The 24,646-nt window shown below is 38.2% G+C and overlaps 1 protein-coding gene across 1 annotated transcript in view; it reads left to right on the plus strand.

Moving 5' to 3' along the window:
- Positions 1–375: 375 nt before the first annotated feature.
- The window catches only part of LOC128694937 (lachesin-like), a 393,551-nt gene continuing 369,280 nt past the window's right edge, over positions 376–24,646 (plus strand). The window contains exon 1 of the mRNA XM_070094368.1: positions 376–2,201. The gene's annotated coding sequence lies outside the window, so the exon portion shown is untranslated. The remainder of the gene's footprint in view (positions 2,202–24,646) is intronic.

Genomic DNA, 24,646 nt, shown 5'->3' on the forward strand with positions numbered 1-24,646 from the left:
GTATTGCTCGCTTCCCAGCACCCATGCATAAGCTATACTTAATCAGCATTTGTGTTTTCAACGTATTTTCATGATTAGTGTAACAAATAATTCCATCACGTATTTCTACATCATTCTTATTTCCCTGTTGCATAAAGTGTTGAGTAGGTGGAGAGTAAGTGGTGGGAAGTGCTGTATCGGGAGGCTAAGAAGGGAAATTCTCACAACCCCCGGTTTCACAAAGGTAGAAGAGGCCGGCATGGGCCACGGTAGGAGGGACGGGTCATTTAGGGTCAAGGGGAGTAGAGGTCATCCATTGAGGGGAGGAGTAAAGGGGAGGAATAGTGGCGAGGGTTTTGCCATGCGCTGGCTCTCAGTGTCTCGCCAGACGGCCAGCTGAAAGGGGGAGTTTAGTATTGCTCCTGCCGCCTGGCCCACCCCCTACCCCGAGTGCTCCGTTCTTCGTACGGCTAAATATTGGACTCGTTTATCCACTCTAATACCGAACTCGTGTGCCGCTGTACCTCGGTACCGGGCATCCACTGCATCGCTAGACTGACGTACCGTTGTACCGGTATCCTATCCAGTGTATCACTGGAAATAGTAACTGTCGCTTCGCCATAGCTAGTGTCAGGAAGTCACTGAACCATTGAGCAAGTGGACTAAAAAGGAGAGAACCACCGGTCCAAAGGATCACTGCACCAAATAACTACTGGAACATTTAAATATCTACTGGATCAATGATCCAAAGAACCACTTAACGACAAAAAAACAAAATAAGCAACCACTGAGCGAAATAAAGGAACATCAAATAGCCAAATGACCGAAGAACCACTGAACCAAGGAACCACCGAACCAAGGAACGACCGAACCAAGGAACCACTGGACCAAGGAACCACTGGACTAAGGAGCCACTGAACTAAGGAACCACTGGGCCAAGGAACCACTGGACCAAGGAAGCACTGGACCAAGGAAGCACTTGACCAAAGAACCATTGAACCAAGGAGAAATTGTAACAACGCACAACAGGAACAATGCGTCAGTTTCTTCTATCACTGTTCCTTCATTTATATTCAGTGCTGATAATGAATGAACAGGAAAATAATCACTAATAATCATTCATGAATCCGCTTATAAACCACTGAATTCACTTATATGCCACTGAATTCACTTATAAGCCACTGAATTCACTTATAAGCCACTAATACTCCACGAATCCATTAATAATCCACTGAATTTCCCAATAATCCGCTGAATTTCCCAATATTCCACTGAATTTCCCAGTAATCCACTGAATTTCCCAATAATCCATTGAATTCAAAAATCGTTTGGCTTCACGACGTCAACTATGTCACCTTTAGGACTGTGAAGATAACAAACTACATTAAAAGTAGGTTAAGATAACACATCAATAGCAACAATGCCAAGATAACACACCCAGAAAAAAAGTGTGTACCACCTCAAAAGAGAACGTGTCTGGTACATAGCTTCCAGTGAATATTTCGGCTGGTAAACAAACTTTTTTTTTTAACGTAGACTATTGAAAGCTCAACGTGTCTCAGGCGTTATATGACCCTCACGGGTTTTGCGTTTACCAATGAATATTATTATTAGTTTAACCTAAAGAACTGTCGTCCGTGTTATGTTCTCGTGAACAAAACAACTGTGATTTAACAATGTATTTGGGAACTATGAGGTTCGTAGAACAGAGAATCTGTTTATGTGATATGAAGTAATTACAATGTGAAATGGCTGAAAACTAATTGTTAAGGTTCGAAAACTTTTAAGTTAATACGAGAAAAGTTGAAAATTCAGTGCGTTTTGTATAATGACATCGTGACTAAACGTGTGTTTTACGGGTGAAATCTTACGTTATGTGATAAAACAGAAAACATGCTTTGTGTTACTTTATTTCGAGGTGAAAACAAAATATTAAAGCTGGCAGCGTACTGTCTCAGACTTTGAGGCTTTAAAATGACATTTTCGAGCGACATTTTTGCAGTTCCAAACTAAACTTTTAAGTTCTAAGACAGGCTTGGTAGTCCTAGGCCAAACTTTACCCTTGTAAACAAAACTTTGCAGTTCTAAATTAAACTTTGCTGTTCCTCTTTAGGCATTCGTCTAAGAGCAGGAAACAGCAGCTTCAAGAATAGTCTCGGATACCTGTTCTTCCCTTTCATTACTTATTCCTACCAACAATTCCTGATACACCCAGAGGCAAGGTAAGCGAAAGTATAGTAACTTTTGACTGATATAAGTGTTAAATAATCTCAATTATCAAATAAACAGAAGAATAATTTTTAGTAATACTTTGTGTCGGTTGGCTCTCGTAAGGCGTTGAACCCGTGTGGGTTATTCGGCGCAAGTAGCAGAGGCCTGATCCCTTGTTCCTTGAGTAGTCTGGATGCTGGAAATCCCCGTGACATCCCTGACAAGTCACTATCTCGCAAATGCATGGAACCATCAGAGTTTTAGGAATATTAATGTGAAAATATGTTTCTTAAGGAAACGAAACACACACACATGCGATTAAGTACAGACAGTATTTTATTATCACAGGTTGAACAGGTACAGCAGAATGTTTGAGTGGATGGGAGGTGCACCTGCCTAGCAAGGGCAAGTGAACCTGCCGAAATTCTTTATTTTCATCTATGTATATATCTCACTAACCCTATGTGGTGCAGTTAGTATTTTTTTTTCCATCGCTTTCAGAAGACTGAGCATACATTAATTCTCGTTTTGAATGAGCGACACGGGCTTAGCACATCATATAAATAAATTTTCTTCTTTCAATGCCCCGGCCGTATCCCACCGAGGCAGGGTGGCCCAAAAGGAAAAACGAAAGTTTCTTTTAAACTTAGTAATAGATACAGGAGAAGGGGTTAATAGTCCCTTGCTCCCGGCATTTAGTCGCCTTTTACGACACGCATGGCTTACGGAGGAAGAATTCTGTTCTACTTCCCCATGGAGATAAGCGGAAATAAACAAGAACAAGAACTAGTAAGAAAAATAGAAGAAAACGCAGAGGGGTGTGTGTATATATATGCTTGTACATGCATGTGTAGTGTGATCTAAGTGTAAGTAGAAGTAGCAAGACGTAACTGAAATCTTGCATGTTTATGAGACAGTAATGAGATGGTAAAAAGACACCAGCAATCCTACCGTCATGTAAAACAATTACAGGCTTCCGTTTTACACTCACTTGGCAAGACGGTAGGACCTGGGCAGTACCTGTCTACCATCCTACTACCTAGGGTATATATAAATAACAGTATGTAAAGAAAAAGGCACAATACTATGATTGGAAGAAAATACAAGCAACACGTCTACTTAGGAGATTGACACTAATGACGACCTATCGTTCTGACCTAGACTGGTTGATGGTCCTAGTCGTACCTCAACATCTTCATTAGTTTCAGTCCCCTAAGTGCGAGTTATTTGTGTATCGGTATTAATGACCGAGAGTAGCTTGTCTGTTTCCTGCTTGTCGAACGGAAGATCGATCCTCAGCCACTCCGTACATTGACATATTCTGTTATTTAATACACACATAGGTAATCAAACACAGATGCAACTGATTACATTTTGTGATCGCAACATTTTGCTTTCGTAACTTCTTGACAATGCTCCTGGAGAGCGAAACGTTGCCACAATAAAATGTCACATTAGTTGAATCTGTGTCCGTTTACCTATTTGCGTGTTAAATACCAGAATATGTCAATCAACAGAGCGGATGAGGCTCGACCCTCCGTTCGACAAGTGGGAAACAGACAATCTACTCTCGCAGCCACGCTTTTCCAAATGTTTGAGATTAAACGCAACAAGTATGTAGTCAGTATTACTGGGAATACAAAGCATCACTGGGAATATACTCTAAGATAATTCGCCGAGAAGAAATGCGAAGCCCAGCCTGCTAAAAAAAACCACAGTTCTCGTAATAATAAACACGAGAGTCTTCGCAAATGTGACCTCGCTGTGTATATTCGAACTGTATAAATGTGCATTTCCCAATAGAATGGCCCAGTTATGGTTATAGGCTGCTGTTGTGACCACTGGTGGTCATACTCTGCTTCAGTGACCACTGGTGGTCATACACTGCTGTAGTGACCACTGGTCACACCCTGCTACAGTGACCACTGGTGATCATACTTTGCTACAGTGACCACTGGTGGTCATACTCTGCTTCAGTGACCACTGGTGGTCATACACTGCTGTAGTGACCACTGGTCACACCCTGCTACAGTGACCACTGGTGATCATACTTTGCTACAGTGACCACTGGTGGTCATACTCTGCTACAGTGACCACTGGTGGTCACAATCTGCCGTTGCAATCACAAGTCACAACCTACATTGAGCACATGTGGACCTACTCTGCTATAGTGACCACTAGTATACCTACCATGCGGTAGTGACCACTAGTGATCACACACTGTTGTATTGACCACTAGTGGTCACACCATGCTGCAGTAACCACTGGTATATCTACCCTGTTGTAGTGGCCACTAGCGGCCACATCATGCTACAGTGACCACTGGCGGTCATATCCTGTTACAGTGACCACTAGTAGATCTACCCTGCTACAGTGACCAAGTCACAACCTGCTAAAACAACCACTAGTGGGCCTACCCTGCTACAGTGACCACTTGTGCACCTACCCTGTTAGTGACCACTAGAATACCTACTTTGCAGTAGTAACCACTAGTGGTCACACACTGCTGTACTGACCACTAGTGTACACACCCTGCTATACTGACCATTATATCTATCCTGTTGCAGTTACCACTAGTGGTCACACCCTGCTACAGTGACCACCGCTGACCACACCCTGATACAGTGACTACTAGCATACGTACCCTGTTGTAGTAACCACTGGTCAAACCCTGCTACAGTGATCACTAGTATACCTACCCTGTTGTAGTGACTACAGGTGGTCACACCTTACTACAGTGACCACTAGTATATGTACCTTGTTGTAGTGACCACTGGTCACACCTTGCTACAGTGACTAGTATACCTACCCTGTTACAGTGACCAATTGTCACACCCTGCTTCAGTGGCCACCTGTGGTAATTTACTGTCATTCTTGCTTATGCAATCTCCTTCCACAATTCTGACCAGGAGACTTTTATTTATAGTGTTACAAGCGTAGCGCCAAAATCACTCTAGAAATCCAAGCATAGTAACCTCTCTCTCTCTCTCTCTCTCTCTCTCTCTCTCTCTCTCTCTCTCTCTCTCTCTCTCTCTCTCTCTCTATCTCTCTCACTCTGAAAGAATAGCTAAATTCCTTGATAATGTGACAAGCCACGAAAACGCTTTTAATTTCGCTATTCTTTCACAGTGGTTGTTCTGCATATTGTGATATCACCTGTTTGCTGTGATTTTATTGCACACACACACACACACACACACACACACACACACACACACACACACACACACACACACACACACACACACACACACACACACACACACACACACACACACACACACACACACACACACACACACACGCACATATTGCGCAGGTGTATTGTTTATCAACTTGTCGGTACTGAATAGTATCAATAACACCTCAGGTACCTATTTTCTGCTATTAGGAACAGGAGATTTACGTGTAAAGAGACATGACAGTAACAAGTCGGGACTGATAGTGCAAATTTGTTATAGAATTTTGTAAACGGAATATGTTTATAGACGTGAATTATTATTATAATTATAATCAAGAGGGAAGCGCTAAACCCGGAGGATTATACAGCGCCTGGGGGGGAATGTGGAAGGCATTCAGGCTTAATTCGGGGAACTGGAGCACAGATCCAATTCCCTAAATCAAGAGCCCCTCACCAACATCAAGGATATAGACGTGAAGAACCAAAAGGTTCTGGTACTCCATAAATAAAATAGAACACTATAATCATACTATAACCACCGCCCCCATCAAAGGGCTCTTGAGCAAGGAAATTGAAGTTACCCTCCCTGTCCTTGGATCAAACCGTAATACTTTTCATTCGTCAGGCGTTGCATGACTTACTTAGGCTTGGCCTTCCCTGTGATAATACAGTCACCACTACCACCATAACTAGTCACCACCACTAAAGCCAAGTATGCTCTGTCTACTCTGACGCAATATGCTTTTATCCAACCTGTAGTCTAAATGATCCAGGAGTGGTTAGCTCACCTTTATGAACAACACTAGGATGTTGAGTTCTGTTGGTGCTAGGACTTTGTAAGTGTCCCGGGAACTGAATGGTCATATGCTGAACCAAAAGCTGCTGTTACGATCCCACTTTTCTGTGCAGTTTTCCATAGTAATTAATGACCCTGCGTGCCTTACAGACGAGCAGCAAGTTTGAGAGTGTCCACCTGGGCGTGGGTATATGACCCTCCTCCAAGAGGAATTGTCATTTAGAGCAGAGTGAAGGTTGGTCCCTCACATCTCACCCATGGCCGCCTATTTGTAGATATTCCTGCAGCTTTGTATGTAGCTTGTAGCATACAGCTGAGTGTGGAACACATTTTAACAGTGTTCCCGTTACTTAGACATTTCTATCTTTGTCTCTGTTTTTATATTACTCGGATGCCTGCAGGGACCTCGGAGTGTGTACTGATATTAATAATTTAAAGAAATTTTTAACTGATGTTATTCCTTTTAAACTGATATAAGTTTCTGTTGAGCATTTTACTCATGCTTGTAGTTTTATTGTTTAATTTTATATTTTTTATTGTTAGTAAACTGTATATCATTACTTTTTTTTCATTAATACGAGCGTTGAGTGACTTATGTGGTTCTACCGTTCTGTATATATCAGTACTTTAACACCCCACCTTCCCATTACTTTCCCTATTCATTCCACCATAGTCCATTTCTGCTGACGTGTTCTCAACGCCTCCAGCCTACGGCCCCCTGGGTCATCCAAGAGGCAGCCGGAGGCGCTGGACTATGAAAATGAAGGAAATCGTGATTAAGGGACGGGGGGCATGGGAGAGAGGAGAGGATGGGGGAGCGTTTAGAAGTGTATGAATGACATTATGAAGAGAATGAGCTCTTGCTCCTGGGTTAATTACTTCGAGTCACAGCTTAAAATTCTTTGCCTCAAAGAACAAAGATGCACAATACTTTGACAAGAACAATACACACACAACCCGTACATAGGACGACATTTCGATCCGACGTGAACCCTCACCTTTGTGTTTTAGAGTGACTTCTAAATGGTCCAAGTCGGACCGAAACGTCAACAGAAGCTCCTCTCTCCTATGTATGGGTTATTTGTGTATTATTTCCCTCATTATTGGTTATTTTCTTAAACGGAGGGGCAAGTGAATGAAGAGAAGAGAAGAGGAGAGAACATAGAAATACGAGGAAGACAGAAAAAAAGATGAAGGAGACCGTAAACAAAACTGCGGAAGAGAAGGAGAGGGGAAACACGGGAAAGTAAAGAAAGTAGAAGGATAAAGAAACTGGCCGTAACTATACATAGGTGTAATTTATTACCTAATGGAATGTGATCATATTTTTTTTGAAGAGGCACCTGCTTCCCGCTTCCTATAACAGCATCTTAGCTAAGCAGAGACAAGCAACAGTACAAGACATAGTGGACTGCACCATGGTGCATTACTGATATGAGCAAAAAGGCACAATACCGTGATTGGAATACGCAAATAACCCGCACTCGGAAGAGAGACCATTTAAAAATGCACATAGTGTGCCGGTTATTTGTGTAGTGATATGACAGAGTGTATATTCAGGCGTCAACTTTATGAGGCTTCTTACAAACTCATTGTGTGTTGGTGAAAGACTCTGCATTTTTTTAACTATTAGCAAATATACAGAACAAATGCAAGGGAGGATAATCTCCCTAAATATTGTTTAAGAAAGAATATTAGAAAAGATAATAAGAAATGCGAGTATAAATTCGTTTATTACATATTTGCGTAGCGAGTCTTTGAAGATACGCAATTTCTTGAGAAACATAACTAGGGAGAGGAGAAGGAGGGAAGAAGGCAGAAGAGAGAGAGAGAGAAGGGGTTAGGGATGGAGGGTGAGAGAGGGAGTGGGAGTGAGAGTGAGAAAGAGGGAGGGAGGGTACCTTTCCATATGAGTTTCAAGTCTTTCTACTCCGGCCCAGGACCAAGCTTGCCTGGTGCTTGTCTTGCCAACCAGGCTGTTACTGCTGGCTGCCCTGACCCACACATAATCTTAACATACATTTTATTCAATTTACCAATTACTATAATGTAAAATAGGCAACGTAATGATGGAATAGGAGATAATAGGTTAGGATAGGAATATTTTAACACGTACAGATAATTCCTAAAAATGCATTTAAGTTGGGAAGATAAAAAGAAGTTAGGGATCCTTAATCTAACCTTGTCAAACCCTGTGTAAGAGAGAGAGAGAGAGAGAGAGAGAGAGAGAGAGAGAGAGAGAGAGAGAGAGCAACTACAACTACACTCTGACTGTATCCTCCAGAACACCTCTTCATCTGAAATTATTTATTCTTAGGATGACTCATATCTGGATTATGTTCGTACAGTATAACAACATCAACGAAATAATCAGTTGACAAAATGAAAGTGCTGACCTACAGATGGCTCCAACCTCATCCTCTTTCCTATCTGTGTCTCTTAACAATAAAAAGGTTTTCAAATCAGGTGATGTAAGTAACAGCTCTTAGCTTGTAAATAAAGTTAAGATCCCTAAACTTAACCTTGTAAAAACTATGTTATAAAAAGCAAGGAATAGAGGGAGAAAAAGATAAACAGACTATGATAGGAAATAAAAGACAAACATAGGATTAGGACACACAGTAAGAGAAGAGATGAGAAATTAACTAAAAAGATTTTTTTCCTGCAGTTAATCAGATTTCCCAGGCATATTACATTTTTTCACTTGCTTAATATTTAACAGTTTTTTTTTTGTATTAGTAATTTCAAAAGTAATTACACACACGATCACAACTGCAAAGAAAATGATAGGATGGATATTGAGAACGTTCAGAACAGGAGATGCTGTCATTGATGATCCTTTTCAAATCACTTGTTCTCTCTAGGCTGGAATATTGCTGTACATTAACATCTCCGTTCAAAGCAGGTGAAATTGCCTATCTAGAGAGTGTACAGAGAACCTTTACTGAACATATAAGTTCCATCAAATGCCTCAACTACTGGGAACGCTTGGAAGCACTTGACTTGTACTCGCTGGAACGCAGGCGACAGAGATGTATCATAATCTACACTTGGAAAATCTTAGAAGGAATGGTCCCGAATCTGCACATAGAAATCACTCCCTACAAAAGTAAAAGACTGGGTAGGCGGCGCTTAATACCCTCAATGAAAAGTAGGGGCGCCATTGGTACACTAAGAGAAATCATCATGAGTGTCAGGGGCCCAAGACTGTTCAACAGCCTCACACCATGCATATAGGAAATTACCAATAGGCACCTGGCTGCCTTCAAGAGGGAGTTGGACAGATACTTAAAGTCGGTGCCGGATGAGCCGGGCTGTGGTTCGTACGTTGGACTACGTGCGGCCAGTAGTATCAGCCTGGTTGATCAGGCCCTGATCCACAAGGAGGCCTGGTCGTGGACCGGGCCGCGGGGCGTTGATCCCCGGAATACCCTCCAGGTAGGTGGATTCTAAAACAACCACCCCATCCTAAACCAACTACTACACTCTCGATCACCCCATCCTGAAATATCCACCCCACCCTAAAATAACTACCCGATCCTAAAAAATCACCCTGCCCCAAGAAACCACCCCACCCTAAAAGCATCACACCCTAAAACAACCACTCCACTCTCAAATAATCACCCACCCTAAAACCACCTCCCCACCCTAAAACAACCACTCCACTCTCAATTACCCCACCCTAAAATAACCACACCACTCTAAAACAACCACCCCACCCTAAAATAACCACACCACCCTAAAACAACCACCCCTTCCTAAAACAACCACCCCACTCTCAAACAATCATTACACATACTCAGTCACTACAGTTTCAAGTATTGTCGCTATACATTAAAGCCACAACCACACAAAAACCACCACCACTCCAGCAACCACCTTCCCTTCCACCAGCCATCTCCAGTTCCACAAACCCCAACCACAACCCCTTCCACCAACCACAATACCCTGAAAACCACCACTATACAAAGCCCACTGCGCCTCATACCAAAACAATGATTATGTCTGTCCAGCCTTTATCAGACATGGAAGGAATAGCCGGAAAATTCTATCTTTTCCTGTTGGCGTTATTATTAATTCCCACGACGTCCACAGAGGTACAGGCGAGGGTCTCTTTGTTATATTTTAGACACAAGTCATTTTTATTTGCAAAATTAATCAACATGATGCCATCCCTTTGTTTAATTTGCACTATAGTTTGCTCGCTCTTAAAATCTGAATAATATTATATATATATATATATGCAAAACAACCACTCTGAAAGAATAGAGAAATTCCAAGCGCTTTCGTGACTAGATATGTTGATGATATTTTGTGTCTTATGCCCAAAAATGTAGATATACACCATTTCCTTGGAAAATTAAATAGCTTAGCCCATTCAATAAACTTTACTGTTGAGTTTGAAGAAAATAACTCATTGCCTTTTCTAGATGTTTTAATTATTAAGGGTAATAATGAATTCAAATTTAAAATTTACAGAAAACCTACTAATAACTGTTCCTATGTCCACTATTATTCCTCGCATCAAGATAGAGTCAAACTGTCTGTTTTCTCATCAATGTTTCTGAGAGCTTTACGAATTTGTAGTCCTGAGTTCATAGATGAGGAAATATCCAAAATTTATGAAATAGGTAATGATTTAAAATACCCAAGAAATGTAATTGATAAATCTTTTAAAGTTGCCAGAAATACTTTTTACAATCCAAAAAGGGACAACCAGCCTTATTCAAATAAAAATATGTTGGTTCTCCCTTACCATGAAAACTTGGTTGATATGCCTTCTCTTCTTAAGACTTTTAATATTAAAGTTGTATTCAAAAATCTCGATACAGTAAAAAAACTTTTGATAAAGAATTCCCCCCAAAATGCTGATGGATGTGTCTATAAGATTCCTTGTAAAATTTGCGATAAAGTTTATTACGGTCAAACTGGTAAAAATCTCGAACTAAGATTAAAACAACATAAATATAGCATTAGAACTGGACAAGATTCCAATGCTCTATTTATTCATGTAAGAGATTTTAACCATCCAATTGATTTTCAAAAAGTTGAGAAAGTAGTATCAAGCAAGTCCATGGTCGACAGGAATATAATTGAATCTTGTTTCATAAAAAGCAGTTTTGACAATAATATGAATATTTCCTTTGGTTTATATAAATTAGATCCATTTATAATTAATAGAATTTGGGAAGAATTTAATAATACACTGGACAAATAATCTTTAAAATTTCTTATTTCTTGGGTAGAATAGTTTGGGGGGTGAGTTGTGCCAAGGACCTTTCCAAGTTGGCTCGCCGCGCGTCACGTGTTTAAACCGTTGTGGGATCTGATAGTGAGGTGCCGACCAGACCCCTTATATAGCTTCCTTGGATGCTTTACTTTCATAGTTCCTTGATAATGTGAGTAGTCACGAAAGCGCTTGGAATTTCTCTATTCTTTCAGAGTGGTTGTTTTGCATATTCTGAAATCACCTGTTTACTGTGATCTTATTGCATATATATATATATATATATATATATATATATATATATATATATATATATATATATATATATATATATATATATATATATACACATTCCCATATATGTAATATCATTGATGTTGAGATTATCTTTATACATTGATTCAATAACTTGCAACATTATTTACGTCTATTGCAATTTTTAATGTCTCTCATTCCTCTAGCTTTGTTTTGACCCCATACGGAGTTGACGCTTCCCCACGATAAAAATAGTCATTGTTTGTCTGGTATATTAATTTAAGAATCACTTTTTTTTACTTTCTAAATATATGGACGAATCTCTTTCCCCCCCCCTACCCCCCTTCCTTTCCCACTCACCCAAAAAGAATCGCCAAAAAAGTGCACGGAGACAGATCAAAGGATCTTGATTCAAGAATTAATTATCCCGTTATATTCAACCTGATGTCAATATGCAAGAAAATTTCACATGTGCAGAACGTGATGAGTGAAAAGTATTATCTCAATGAGCTGAATATAACGATGTTAATTAAAAATAACCAGTGCTGAGAGATGACTAAAGAATCGTCCCTTCTCGTACAAGTTTCCAGGTAACTCATCTCCTTAAAATCATGACTTTCCTTGTATGACCCGAACGAGCTGAGCTCTCTCTCTTTCACAACCACTGAGAAAAATAGGGAAATTCTAAGCATTAGAAATACATTATTCTATTCCAAAAAGGGCAAACAATCATATTCAACCAAGAATGTTTTTTTTTTTTATCTTTCTAACAGTGAAAATATCTCTTTCTCTCTCATGACTATAATAATAATTCCTAAAAGGAACCAGCTCTTAATATAATTCATCGTTGAAATGCACAAAATATTAAATCAGTGTGGTTGTCTTTGGGAGATTCTTCAACGTCGCTCGTTTATACGGACTTTTCTCTTCTGAGCTTCTATGGAAACACTTCAGCTTTGAGAATAATTACTGCCTATTGTTATGTAAATGTTGGGGGATTTGTTGCCTGACAAATATATCACTAAGGTGGAAGGGAGGAATGTTTGTTTGTTAGATGTTGTCAAATATTTGTCGATAGACAGTTTTTGTGTCTGTACCTGCCTATATGTACTCATTAACAGTACACGTGATTGCAGAGGTTGAATCTTGGCTACACTGTTTCATCGAGGTCATTCCAGTTCTTGACCACCCTGAGACTGAAGAAATACTTCCTGACATCCCTTTGAATCATCTCTTTAAATTCCAGCTCTGTCCGTTAGTACCTGTTTCCCTCCTCTTAAACAGCCTATCCCTGTGTGCCCTGTCAATTTATGATTATTTTGTATGTTATCATGTCTCGACTGTGTTTTCATCGTCCACGATCGTTGGATTATATTCCTTTTAGCCTCTTTTCGTAGCTCACCTCACACCCTTTAGTTCTGGATCAAGTCTCGTTGCATGCTTCTACACTATCTCCAGTTAATTAACATGTTCCTTCGCGTGTGGGTGCCATACAGGTGCTGCGCCCGGAATGACTGTTGAGATTTCTGAACGCCACTTTCAGATTTGTAAGGAGAATATTAGCTGCAGAGGTTCTGCGGTTGATGTGAGACTGCCGATATGCTAGGCACAATGCTTATTCCCTTATTCCCAGGTTTTTCTCTTTGAACTGGGTCTGCAGTATCTGTCCCTGAGTCTATGTTCTGTGCTCGGTCATCTGGCCTCTTTCCCTGTCCTCACAATCGAGCATTTGTTGAGGATGAATTCTAGCAAACACTTAGCTGATCATTTGCAGCTTTTCCCTGTCCTTATCTTTCTGTGCTCTCTTAGTTTTACAGAACATCAGTAAACAGAGATACATCTGATAAACAGTACTGGCCGAAATGCCGATCCATGTGTTACCCCGCTTGTTACTCTTCCCCATATTGACATCTCTTCCCGAGCATTAACTCCTTGTTTCTTTTCCCTTAGGTACTTTATAATCCAGCAGGTACGTTCTTAGTTATTCCTGCCTGTTTCTCAAATTTTTGCTCCAGTCTCATGTAGGGGTACAGTATCAAATGTCCTCTGGTAGTCTTAGAAAATGTAATCCGCTTAACCTTTCTTTCTGTCATAGAATTCCTATAGGTTACTAAGGCAAGACTTGTCATCTCTGAACTCGTTCTGGTTATTGCTTATGAAATCACTTCTTTCCAAGTACTCTACCGCTATATTTCTGACTCTTTTCCATAATCTTGCATGGTATATATGTCTCTGAAACTGACGTACAGTTCAATACCTCCTGTCTATCTCCTTTGTTAAATAAAGGTACTGTGTTCGCTGTCTTCCAGATCTCTGGCAACTGTCCTGTGTTCATTGACTTGCAAATCATAGATACTGGTTCAGACATTGTTTCTGCTCCCTCTAGCAGAATCCACGGTGGCATCCTGTCAGGTCCCACCGCCAATGGTGTATCCAGTTTCCTCAAAAGATTTTCTTACCTCTTCTCCTGTTGTGTGTATATTTGCCAGTACCTTTTTGTGTACTCTTTCCCTTAGTCTCTCTAGCATTGCCCCTCTCCACTAAGAAGACCTCTTTCAACCGTTTGTTCAGCATTTTGCAGACTTCCTTGTCATTTTCTATGAGCTATCCTCATTCCCGCTTCGGTCGAATTACCTAGTCTTAAAGTCGTCTTTCTGGTGTTACGCAGTTTTGGTTCAGATTTGGCCTTAGTTCCTATGTCACTTTCACACTTTTGCTGGGCCCCTCTTCTCACACTTGCATATTCTGCTCACTACTATTTTCTCGCCTGTTCTTTGCTTCCTATAGCTTTTCCATGTTCTTATGCTTCTCTTTTCTGCCTCTGTGCATAGTTTTCTTCATTTAGGTGTGAGGTTTGCCTCTGCCTCCCAACACTTCCCGACTACGCACTCCGTCTATTTCAATAACTATCCTTCCAGTTCCTTTTCCCACTTCAACACATTTCCGAAAAGTTCCCACTTCTCAAGTCTTCTAAAGGTACTCGAAGATTAGTAGGCATTGTCGCTGGGTCCAGAAGGCTATCGTATTCCATTTCTTCTCTGTCGTCGTACTTTTCTGTTATATATGTCTTTGAGGGATTTCATTTGTAGTTAGAATAGTATATGACACTGTAAAGAAATATTTTCTAGTGTGTATTTCTCTCTGTTTTTATTCTTAGTGTTCAGTTGTGGTCTCTTATTCCTCCAATTGATTTTGCTAAAATTTATTACGTGTGTATTTTCTCCAATTTTATGGAATCTTCTTTGTGGTTTTGGCGTATCCTTTCCAACTTACTATGATATTGTCAGAGTTTTCAGCTTTTATTTCAAAATCAAAATTTCTCTAAGAGAAATTTTTAACTTTTTTCTCTTCTAAATAGTTTGTGTTCAGATACGGTGCTGCCACTGCAGCACCGTGTCGTCTACATGTCTGGCTTGTTCTTAATTTTTCATCATCCAGATATTTAAAAGGCATCTCGAAGTGTGCCATTACAACATTCGATATTCGTCCGACTCTTGCAGCTCACTCTCTACGTCCGACTCTTGCAGCTTACTCTCTACGTCCGATACCTCCAGCTCACTCTGTCTCTGACCGACATTCAGTATTTCATAACATATTTATATTCGTCACATGACAAGTTTTCATTTTCTCTCATTTACATTACATAACATTTATCCACGTTAAACTGCACCTCATTTATTATCTATATATATAAGATCACAGTAAACAGGTGATATCAAAATATGCAGAACAACCACTGTGAAAAAATAGTGAAATTCCAAGCGTTTTCATGACTTTTCACATTAAGTGAGAAGTCACGAAAGCCCTTGGAATTTCACAATTTTTTCATAGTGGTTGTTCTGCATTTAATTTATATATATATATATATATATATATATATATATATATATATATATATATATATATATATATATATATATATATATATATATATATATATATATATATATATATATATATATATATATATATATATATATATATATATATATATATGCAAAAATTATTCATTTATTTCTTATAGGATTTTTGCATCATTCAAAATTATTTATTTCAAGACACCCATCGGTGACGTGAAATATTTTAGCTGCTTGATTTATTTCCCCGGTTCATTTATAAAGTTTTTTTTTATATTAAAACGGCAAATTCAAGTTTGACAATCTGGAATCACTAGAAGAAATTACGTTTAGTGTTTCTGTTGACCTATGACTTTTCTGAGGACTATATATCATGCTAGGCGTGAATGCTTTGAGAACAGTAGTATACATATACGTGGAAGGATGCATATTTTAGTATATATACATTTAGAATTTACTCAAATTCCTACATAGAGGATAAAAAAAAATTTACTGGACTTGTGCAAGTAACATGTCGCCTTAATGATCCTTTTGTTGAAGATAGGCTTGAGACCTTAGAAGGGAGCAAACCTCATTTGTCTCCAAATTTAGACCCACCTTAATTAGCATCTCAACAAAACACATTTTTTGCAGAACCAATTCTTTCTGCTGCACCGTCTCGCTTTGTGTAGAACTTGATCATATCCAGACCGAAACATCGTCCCAACACCTGTAACAACATGCACTGCAGAATATATTTTTTCCTGCTAACTTTTCATAGCAACCCAGAAGTTGCAGCTAAGCTATGCTTAATTCTTAATTATTGTTCTCCTTTTTTTAACCGACTCTTTCACATCATTTTCATATACTGCATAATTATTTGTCAGTTTTATTTATATCCTTTCTAAATTTTCATTTAATTCCTCAAAATGATTGTCTTAGATGACTAACAGCCTGATTACTTACAGACTTTGCTGCGATTAGTGGACGGAGGACTGAGACCACACCAGCCCATGAGCTGACTAACTCCTAAAGATTAATCGAGAGAATTTATTTTAGATGAGCTGCGTGATTTGTTGGTAATCTCGTCGATCCTGTTTATATTTTTCATTTTGATTCGGAAATGTCATATCATGCAAGATAAATTGGTTCAGATAATTTCTATATAGGATTTATTCGTTTCTATAATATGCTAGTTCTGTTGATGAGTGTGTAACCTTTCTCTCGTGTTGTTTCTTTGATTGGTGTGTGTGTGTGTGTGTGTGTGTGTGTGTGTGTGAATACTCACCTATCTGTGGTTGCAATGGTCGAATCATTGCTGCTGGGCCCGCCTCTTTTCTCTAGTCGCTACTAGGTCCACTCATTCCCTGTTCCAAGAGCTTTGTTGTACCTCTTCTTAAAGGTATGGATGCTGCCTCCACTACATCACTACAGATTGTTCCACTTCCTGACAACTCTATGACTGAAGAAATACTTCTTAACATCCCTGTGGCTCGTCTGAGTTTTCAACTTCCAGTTGGGACCCCTTGTTGCTGTGCCCCCTGTTGAAAACATTCTTTGTCTGTGTGTGTGTGTGTGTACTCGCCTAATTGTTTTCACCTAATTGTAGTTGAAGGGGTCAGGTCATAGCTGTGTGTGTGTGTGTGTGTGTGTGTGTGTGTGTGTGTGTGTGTGTGTGTGTGTGTGTGTGTGTGTGTGTGTGTGTGTGAGTATTCATGTGTATGAGTTAATAAACTTCACCCTGATGATTGCATTGAACCAGCACTGTTAAGGACCCTATTCGATCAGGTCCCTGACACATAACACTGACCACAGTGTCATTCATGCCCCCAGCAGCTAGTCAATCAGTTCACCTCAGTGACTCAGCATCCCGTCCTCTTAATAACAGACAGCATTTCACTGTTGCAAAGCGAGTCAAATGGATGACTAGTAAAGGTGCCTTTAAATAGTGTAAATCCCTCTGCATTTTTTCTACTGCTCTCTGTGTGTGCCCGTTTTCTGTCCTTTTGGCACAATGTTGACTTTATTTTTATTTTATTTCTTCCAGTTGTATTATAATTTGTTAGTTTTTTTGCGGGGAGAGGACAACCATACTGTGCTTATGGGAGATTCTGAAGAAAAGTTGCAAAGGTTAGTGGATGAGTTTGGGAGGGTGTGTAATGGTAGAAAGTTGAAAGTGAACATAGATAAGAATAAGGTGATGAGAGTATTAAATGATTTAGATAAGCTTAATAACAAAAATCGAGAAAATTGCTGAAAGCAGAGTGTGAGATATCCAATTTGAGTAAATGGGTTGAATACCGATATATTTTCTATACAACTACATCACCACTGCTTCTTCCTTACTGTGTAAATGTTCCTAATATATATTCGAATTATTAATTTCACTCATTTCACTCACTCTAGATTTATTGTTGCTATAATCTACCAATAAACTAATTCAGTGTCTGTTTCTTGATTGCTTCCTCAGAAGAATAAGAAAGAAAAAAGTAAATGAACAAAACAAAAACGGAGGTACATAATAATAGGGAAAAAATAACGAAGAAAAGTTCAAAGAAGTAGGTAGATGGCAGTAAGTTAAAGAAAATACATTAAAAACACGCAAAAATTTAAAAAAAAAAGAAAAAAAGAAGAAAAGTCTCAAAAGTAAACAAAAGAATAAAAAAAATAACACAAGTAAAGAGGTACTCAAAATTAAAGAAAGGACTCAAGAGAAAATATATAAAATGGGAAAAAAAATTCTAAGAAAAGTACATCAAGTACAAAAAAGATGGAATGTAAATAGAAATAAATTGCATAGAAGAGTGACGAAGGAATCTAAAATTGGCAAACAAAAAAAAAAAAAAAATAGTGAATCAAATGAAGAAGGTGCAGAAAAAAATCGACACTGAGCTAAAAAAACAAAGATTTTTTTCAATTTGAGGAAAAACTATTCAACTCGAACCGTTTTTTATTTAACAGCGTCAGACCGAGATGATCAGTCAGAGGTAAGCGATATATCTGAGGGACTGATCACCTCATAGTAACATCTCTACCACTCCTGTTGTCTTCCCTTTTATCGACTGAGGAGGCCTACTGAGCAGGCGAAACGATTAGTCAATAAATATACCAGACTACTGATAAGACACATAATCAACATGTGTCTTACTTACCAAACTTGTCGGTATTGTATACCACTTCGATAATACAAGTTATCCATTGTTTAAGACTGGAATATAGAAGTTTAAGAAAATAATGTGGACTAATGTACATCGACAGTCTCATTCGGAATATTTATCACCATAAACGTTCTTGTTCGAGACGTAGGCTTCCACATTGGATATAATTCTCATGGATGTGTATCTCTTATGTATACACGGAGAACAACAGTGTTTAAGCATTTCGAGGGATCTACATCTCAGTATGGATGCACCTAGAGTTTGAAAAATAAGCACAGATGCAGTATAATGAGATCCTTTATTGACAACGTTTCGCCCACAAACAGAATGCATTCTCCACCTAACACCATCCTATAAATACTCATGTACTATTCACCCAGGTAGATCTGTTTGTGACTTGAAAAAGTTCACTGTGTGGGCGAAACGTTGTCAATAAAGGATGGCATTATTCTGCATCTATGTTTATTTTCCACCTTCAAACCTAATAAACTGATCAATCATAGGTTTCCATGCAGGAATTTTGCAATTCTTACATAACCAAATTAGTAATATTTTTTTAATTTAAAAAAGGTCATTGTAACCCTTAAACAATTATTTTATTAAGTCTCATATTTTGAATTAATTTGGACGATTTTTGAAAGGATATTCCGTCCATTTTATCTTTTGGATCGAGGTTTTATATAGAAATATCTCCATCTATCTATAAAGTCGTGTGTGTACTCACCTAATTGTGGTTGCAAGGGTCGATTCATAGCTCCTATTTGTGTGTGTATGTGTGTGTGTGTGTATATATATGTATATATATATATATATATATATATATATATATATATATATATATAGTTTCTGCTTTTACATTTAGTAATATATACAGAAGGGGTTATTAGCCCTTTTCTCCGGGCATTTTAGTCGACTCTTACGACACTCATGGCTTACGGAGGAAGAATTCTGTTCCACTTCCCCATGGAGATAAGATGAAATAAACAAGAACAAGAACTAGAAAGAAAAATAGAAGTAAAGCCAGAAGGGTGTGTATATATATGCTTGTACACGCATGTGTAGTGTGACCTAAGTGTAAGTAGAAGTAGCAAGACGTACCTGAAATCTTGCATGTTTATGAGATAGAAAAAAGGCACCAGCAATCCTATCATCGTGTAAAACAATTACAGGCTTTCGTTTTACAGTCAATTGGCAGGACGGTAGTACCTGGGCAGTTGCTGTCTAATAACCTACTACTTATACGTTTAATGATACATTTTTTTCATTTGTGTTAATGTAGAAAATTAATAATTTTGTGCTATAAGAACCTTAGAAAACTTACCTAGCCTTGTTATAACAAGCGCAATTTAATTTAGCCTAATCCAACTAAATATATTTTAGATAAGTTTACAATAATTTAATAATAAACAAACACAATAAAATATATTTTTTTTCGTTAGGTTCAGAATGATTTTTGAGGGATTATTGCATACACATTTTTGCTTGCCTTATTGGGCAAGAAGAGCGCTGCTGTTTAAGCCAAAATCGCAAAGTTTACTTATTCGGCACGACATTATATACATATATATATATATATATATATATATATATATATATATATATATATATATATATATATATATATATATATATATATATATATATATATATATATATATATATATATATATATATATATATATATATATAAACAGCAATGTCTCCCTATATTATATAGCAGTGTCTGCACCTATCTACATAAGAGCATCTATCTAACGAGTGATAGGGGAGGAGATAGGGAGTTTCTCATGGGTGTTCATATCCTGCATATATCTATTCCTCTTCTTGTCGCTTAAAAAGGGATTCTTTGATGCCAGAAAGGAATCTTTATCCGACGAATTGGAGCTATTTTTCTCTTTTATCGGATCAGAGATGATAACAACCCATTCTCCAGGAGCTGCATTACCTCTACTGGTTTAGCACTTTCCCGTTAACGTAATAATTTTCCACCTTTCCTCATTCAACCCATCCATTTTGACATCCCTTCCACTCTCATCCATGTCCCTGTCCCCTCCACCACTTCTCACAACATTCCAACCACTCCTTTGTGTAACGTACTTGCCCTAATATTCTCTTCATTTTCTAGCATTTTGCTCCTTTAATATTCCCTGCACCATTCCTTTCTTTCTTCCTCCTGTATCATTTATCACTCCTCTGTATTATTGTCCTCATCGAGGTGTTGGCGTCTATCGTCCACATCGTGGTCTTGGAGTGTATTGTCCATATCGGGGTGTCGGAGACGATCTACGAGCAGAGAAGATCTGCACCGCAATAATGATTCTCAAGAGACAAGAGTGGCGCCCAGACACGGCACTCAATACACCTCGTTCTGTTGACACTCAGTACCAAATATTCTCTCACTGTGGAGTAACATATGACGCAAGGGTCGTTCTTCTTCCATGATGGGCTATTTAATAGTGATGGCCCATTTGTCTGTTTTTTTTTGAGTCGTGATAGAGAATATAATGTGATGAAATTCTATTACTTCAAGGGAAGGGATTGAGAACATAATGTGATGAAATTCTATTACTTCAAGGGAAGGGATTGAGGAAGGCGTGCCTTGAAGGTGGAGAACTCTTGATAAAGCGCGTTAGAGTGGCTATCTCTTTCCTTGGATGGTCACTCTAATGCGCTGCTAGATGCAGCGCATTAGAGTGACCACTTCATAGTTACTGTATGATCCTTGTGAGCTGAGTGCTTCCCCAAAAATAATAATAATAATAATACTATTGTTGCTATTATTATATTATTATTTATTATTAAGAACGAGAGTTCTAACATTAGTGATGGTGAATATAAAACAATGGAGGGTTTGTTAGTTCCCACACCAGTCATGGATAAATTCAACTTTTAGAGCTTGGCATCACGTTTTGCACGGACAATTCCCATGAATTTGGACGAGCGAACCTTGTGCAAACAGTTCCCAGGAAATTTGGACCACGAAAGGCCTTTGCAAACAGTGAACTAAAAAGAAGAAATTTTCTTTTTACACCTCAGTCTGCAACAAACCAAAGGTTTGGATGTTTCGGTGTCACAGAAAACGCTATACACGATGTAAAGAATTGATTAGTTGCACTAGTGTACTTTTGACTTGCATTGCAAGAGTATTTTTCTATTATTTTGTTCCTAAGAATATTTGACAAACTGCTAATTATTCATATGACATCCGTCAACTATATCACTCATTACTAAACAGGACATACAAGACATATTTAGGAGAAACAGTTTTTTGGTGTTTTTGTAGAGAATCATACAGATACACACTGTGAGGATACGCACTTAATCATGCTGCATGACAAGAAAATATGTACACACTTTCACGAACGATGCATGGTAAGAACATTATGAACACTCACGCAAGATGCTTAATAAGGACACGCACCATGCATAAAGGGACACTCGCTATTCCTCAGTCTTGCTCCACTACCAAACATTCTTGAATCAAACCGGAAATGACACAGTTTAAATAATCTTTTGAAACACGAGGTCCCCACTACAAAAAAAAAAAAATCGGAATCAAAATAATAACAAAAAGGCCTCAGGAAAAGTCGCAGGATCTCCAGACAAACAATTTCCCGTGGGCTTGGAGAGGAAAATCCTTCTATCCTCTCCCATCCGACGAGTGGATCTCGAAACAACAAAAACGAAGCAGGAAAAAAAATCTATCGGGTTTAAACATTGGAGGAGCCCGAGGAGAAGAGTTTAGCGTTGACAGGGAAGTGTTTATAAGGGCGAGACGTTATTTACTTCCAGGGATCTGCGTCTTCAGTCGAGAGGCAGGAATGAGCTCTTGTAGCTCCTCTGGACGTTTGCCTCCAGCGCCCGAACGTTTACTCCTAGCATGGCAAGCGTTGCTGGTGGGTAGCTTGGCACCCCGGGCGAAATGCATTTATTCTGTGATGAAAAAAGTTTTTACTGCAAGCGAACGTCTTTCCTGAGCTGAAGAGTTTCTGTGCTGGAGGCGAATTTATGACCTGGCTTACAACGTTTGTACCTGATTCGAATGTCTTCCATGTATTGGGAACGTTTCTTGTGGAGGCGAATGTCTTCCTGAGGTTGAAACGTTTCTACTGACCGCGAATTAACACTCTGAGCTAATAAAGTAAACTACTTGAAACAAACGGTTAATCTGCGCTTAAACTTTATTGAGAACGATACATTCACCTGCGCTGAAAAGTTTCCTCTGGGCACAATCGATTGGCGTAGGTTGAAAAGTTACTTCGGAATACCATTCTTTGTCACGGTGAAAAAAACTTTTCTGTGCTACGCACATACGTTTGCACTCAACAGAATCCTTTATCCTGGTTGTGAACGCTTTTAGTCATGACATTCGAACATTTCTTGAAATTGTACTGATTTGTAAATACTGTCAAGGCTGATTAAATGACACTTAGATAGAGTGGATACCTTCATTAAACACACACACAGTTTCCCAACACAGTGATCTTGATTCAGTCAGTGACTTCATTAAACCCACTTTGTGGGCGAAACGTACCTGTTAATAAAGGTAAAAATGGCATCAAATCCACTAACGCTAAGGTTTGAACGCCACAAGGTGATTGCCTGACTGTAAATCCAGCAACTCCGAGCATAAATGGAGGGGATATTTTCCCCTATCCTTTAAATTTGCTGACAATTAGTAGGAACACAACGATTTATGGACATGGTTAGCGAATGTGAAAAAATATATTGTGAATGGTTTTACGCGGTTTATATTATGGCTTATGAAATATAAGAGTGAACTAACTATGACAGAAGAAAGCAGAAAATTATATTGTAAATTCGATATTGCTAGAAACTGAATTTGTTTAAAGTAACAGAAGATTCTAGTTCTTTTGTTAGAACAAAGATAGTGAATCTAACTACCAAACATTTCTTGTAGACATTCAAGGATTTTATCGACATGAAAAATGGCGCTAGAAAAATAATTTTCATTAGAAAATCTGAGTCTCTCTCCAGCCCAAACGCGATGTTAGATTTATTAAAAAAAATGATTATTTCGATAATAAATGATTGAATAATTTAACAACTTCTGACCAGTTGCGTGTTATTTAAAAAAAAAAAAGCTGGAGCCAAAGCATAAATCTAACAATTTTAAGTAAAAATGTGATTCAAAATATAAATCCCAAACGTTTGATTAATATAAATAAAATAAAACCGCTTGAGCAATAATAAAATTAATGAACGTTTGAGGAATAGTATTTTTTTTTTTTTGGCTGGGATGTAAATAAAAACCATATGAGCTAGAGAGTATATAAAAAAGATCTGAACAACTGGGTAAATAAAAAATATTTCAGCAATAGCGCAATTCACAAACGTTTCAACAGAGTAAAAATAAAAAAAAACAAAAAAAACTGAGCAGTCGTGTAAATCAAAAACATTCGAGTTAGTGTTTACATAACAAAAGCTTGAACAATAGTGTAAATAAAAAAAAAAGGTTTACGTAGGTGTAGAAAAATCCTTGACAACAAAAGCTACTTGGTACATAAGCGTCGCTGCGGAAATAAAAGTTTATCCTCCACAAACTATTGTCTCGTCGGCAAATATTAAAATTTTCGGTTTTGTCCTGGCATGTATTATATATATATATATATATATATCTATATATATATATATATATATATATCTCTATATATATATATATATATATATATATATATATATATATATATATATATATATATATATATCACAAAGTTACTTTTAAAATTTTACTGTTTATTGCTAGCATTGTTTTCAGCTATTGCTATTACAGGTGATAATTATTTCAGCAACTCGCGTGCTTTGTCGTAGGACTGAGAAAAAATTTTAGGTTTTTTGAAAGGGATTTTTTTAATACTTTTTTTAATTTAGTAGCTATGTACACACGCGTGCACACTGAAATAAAGGAACACACATAGATAGACACAGACACACACATGCGTGCGCGCACACACACAAAACACACACACAAACACCACGAGT

This window comes from Cherax quadricarinatus, chromosome 45 (genome assembly GCF_038502225.1).
Source record: "Cherax quadricarinatus isolate ZL_2023a chromosome 45, ASM3850222v1, whole genome shotgun sequence".
NCBI classification, from domain to species: Eukaryota; Metazoa; Arthropoda; class Malacostraca; order Decapoda; family Parastacidae; genus Cherax; species Cherax quadricarinatus.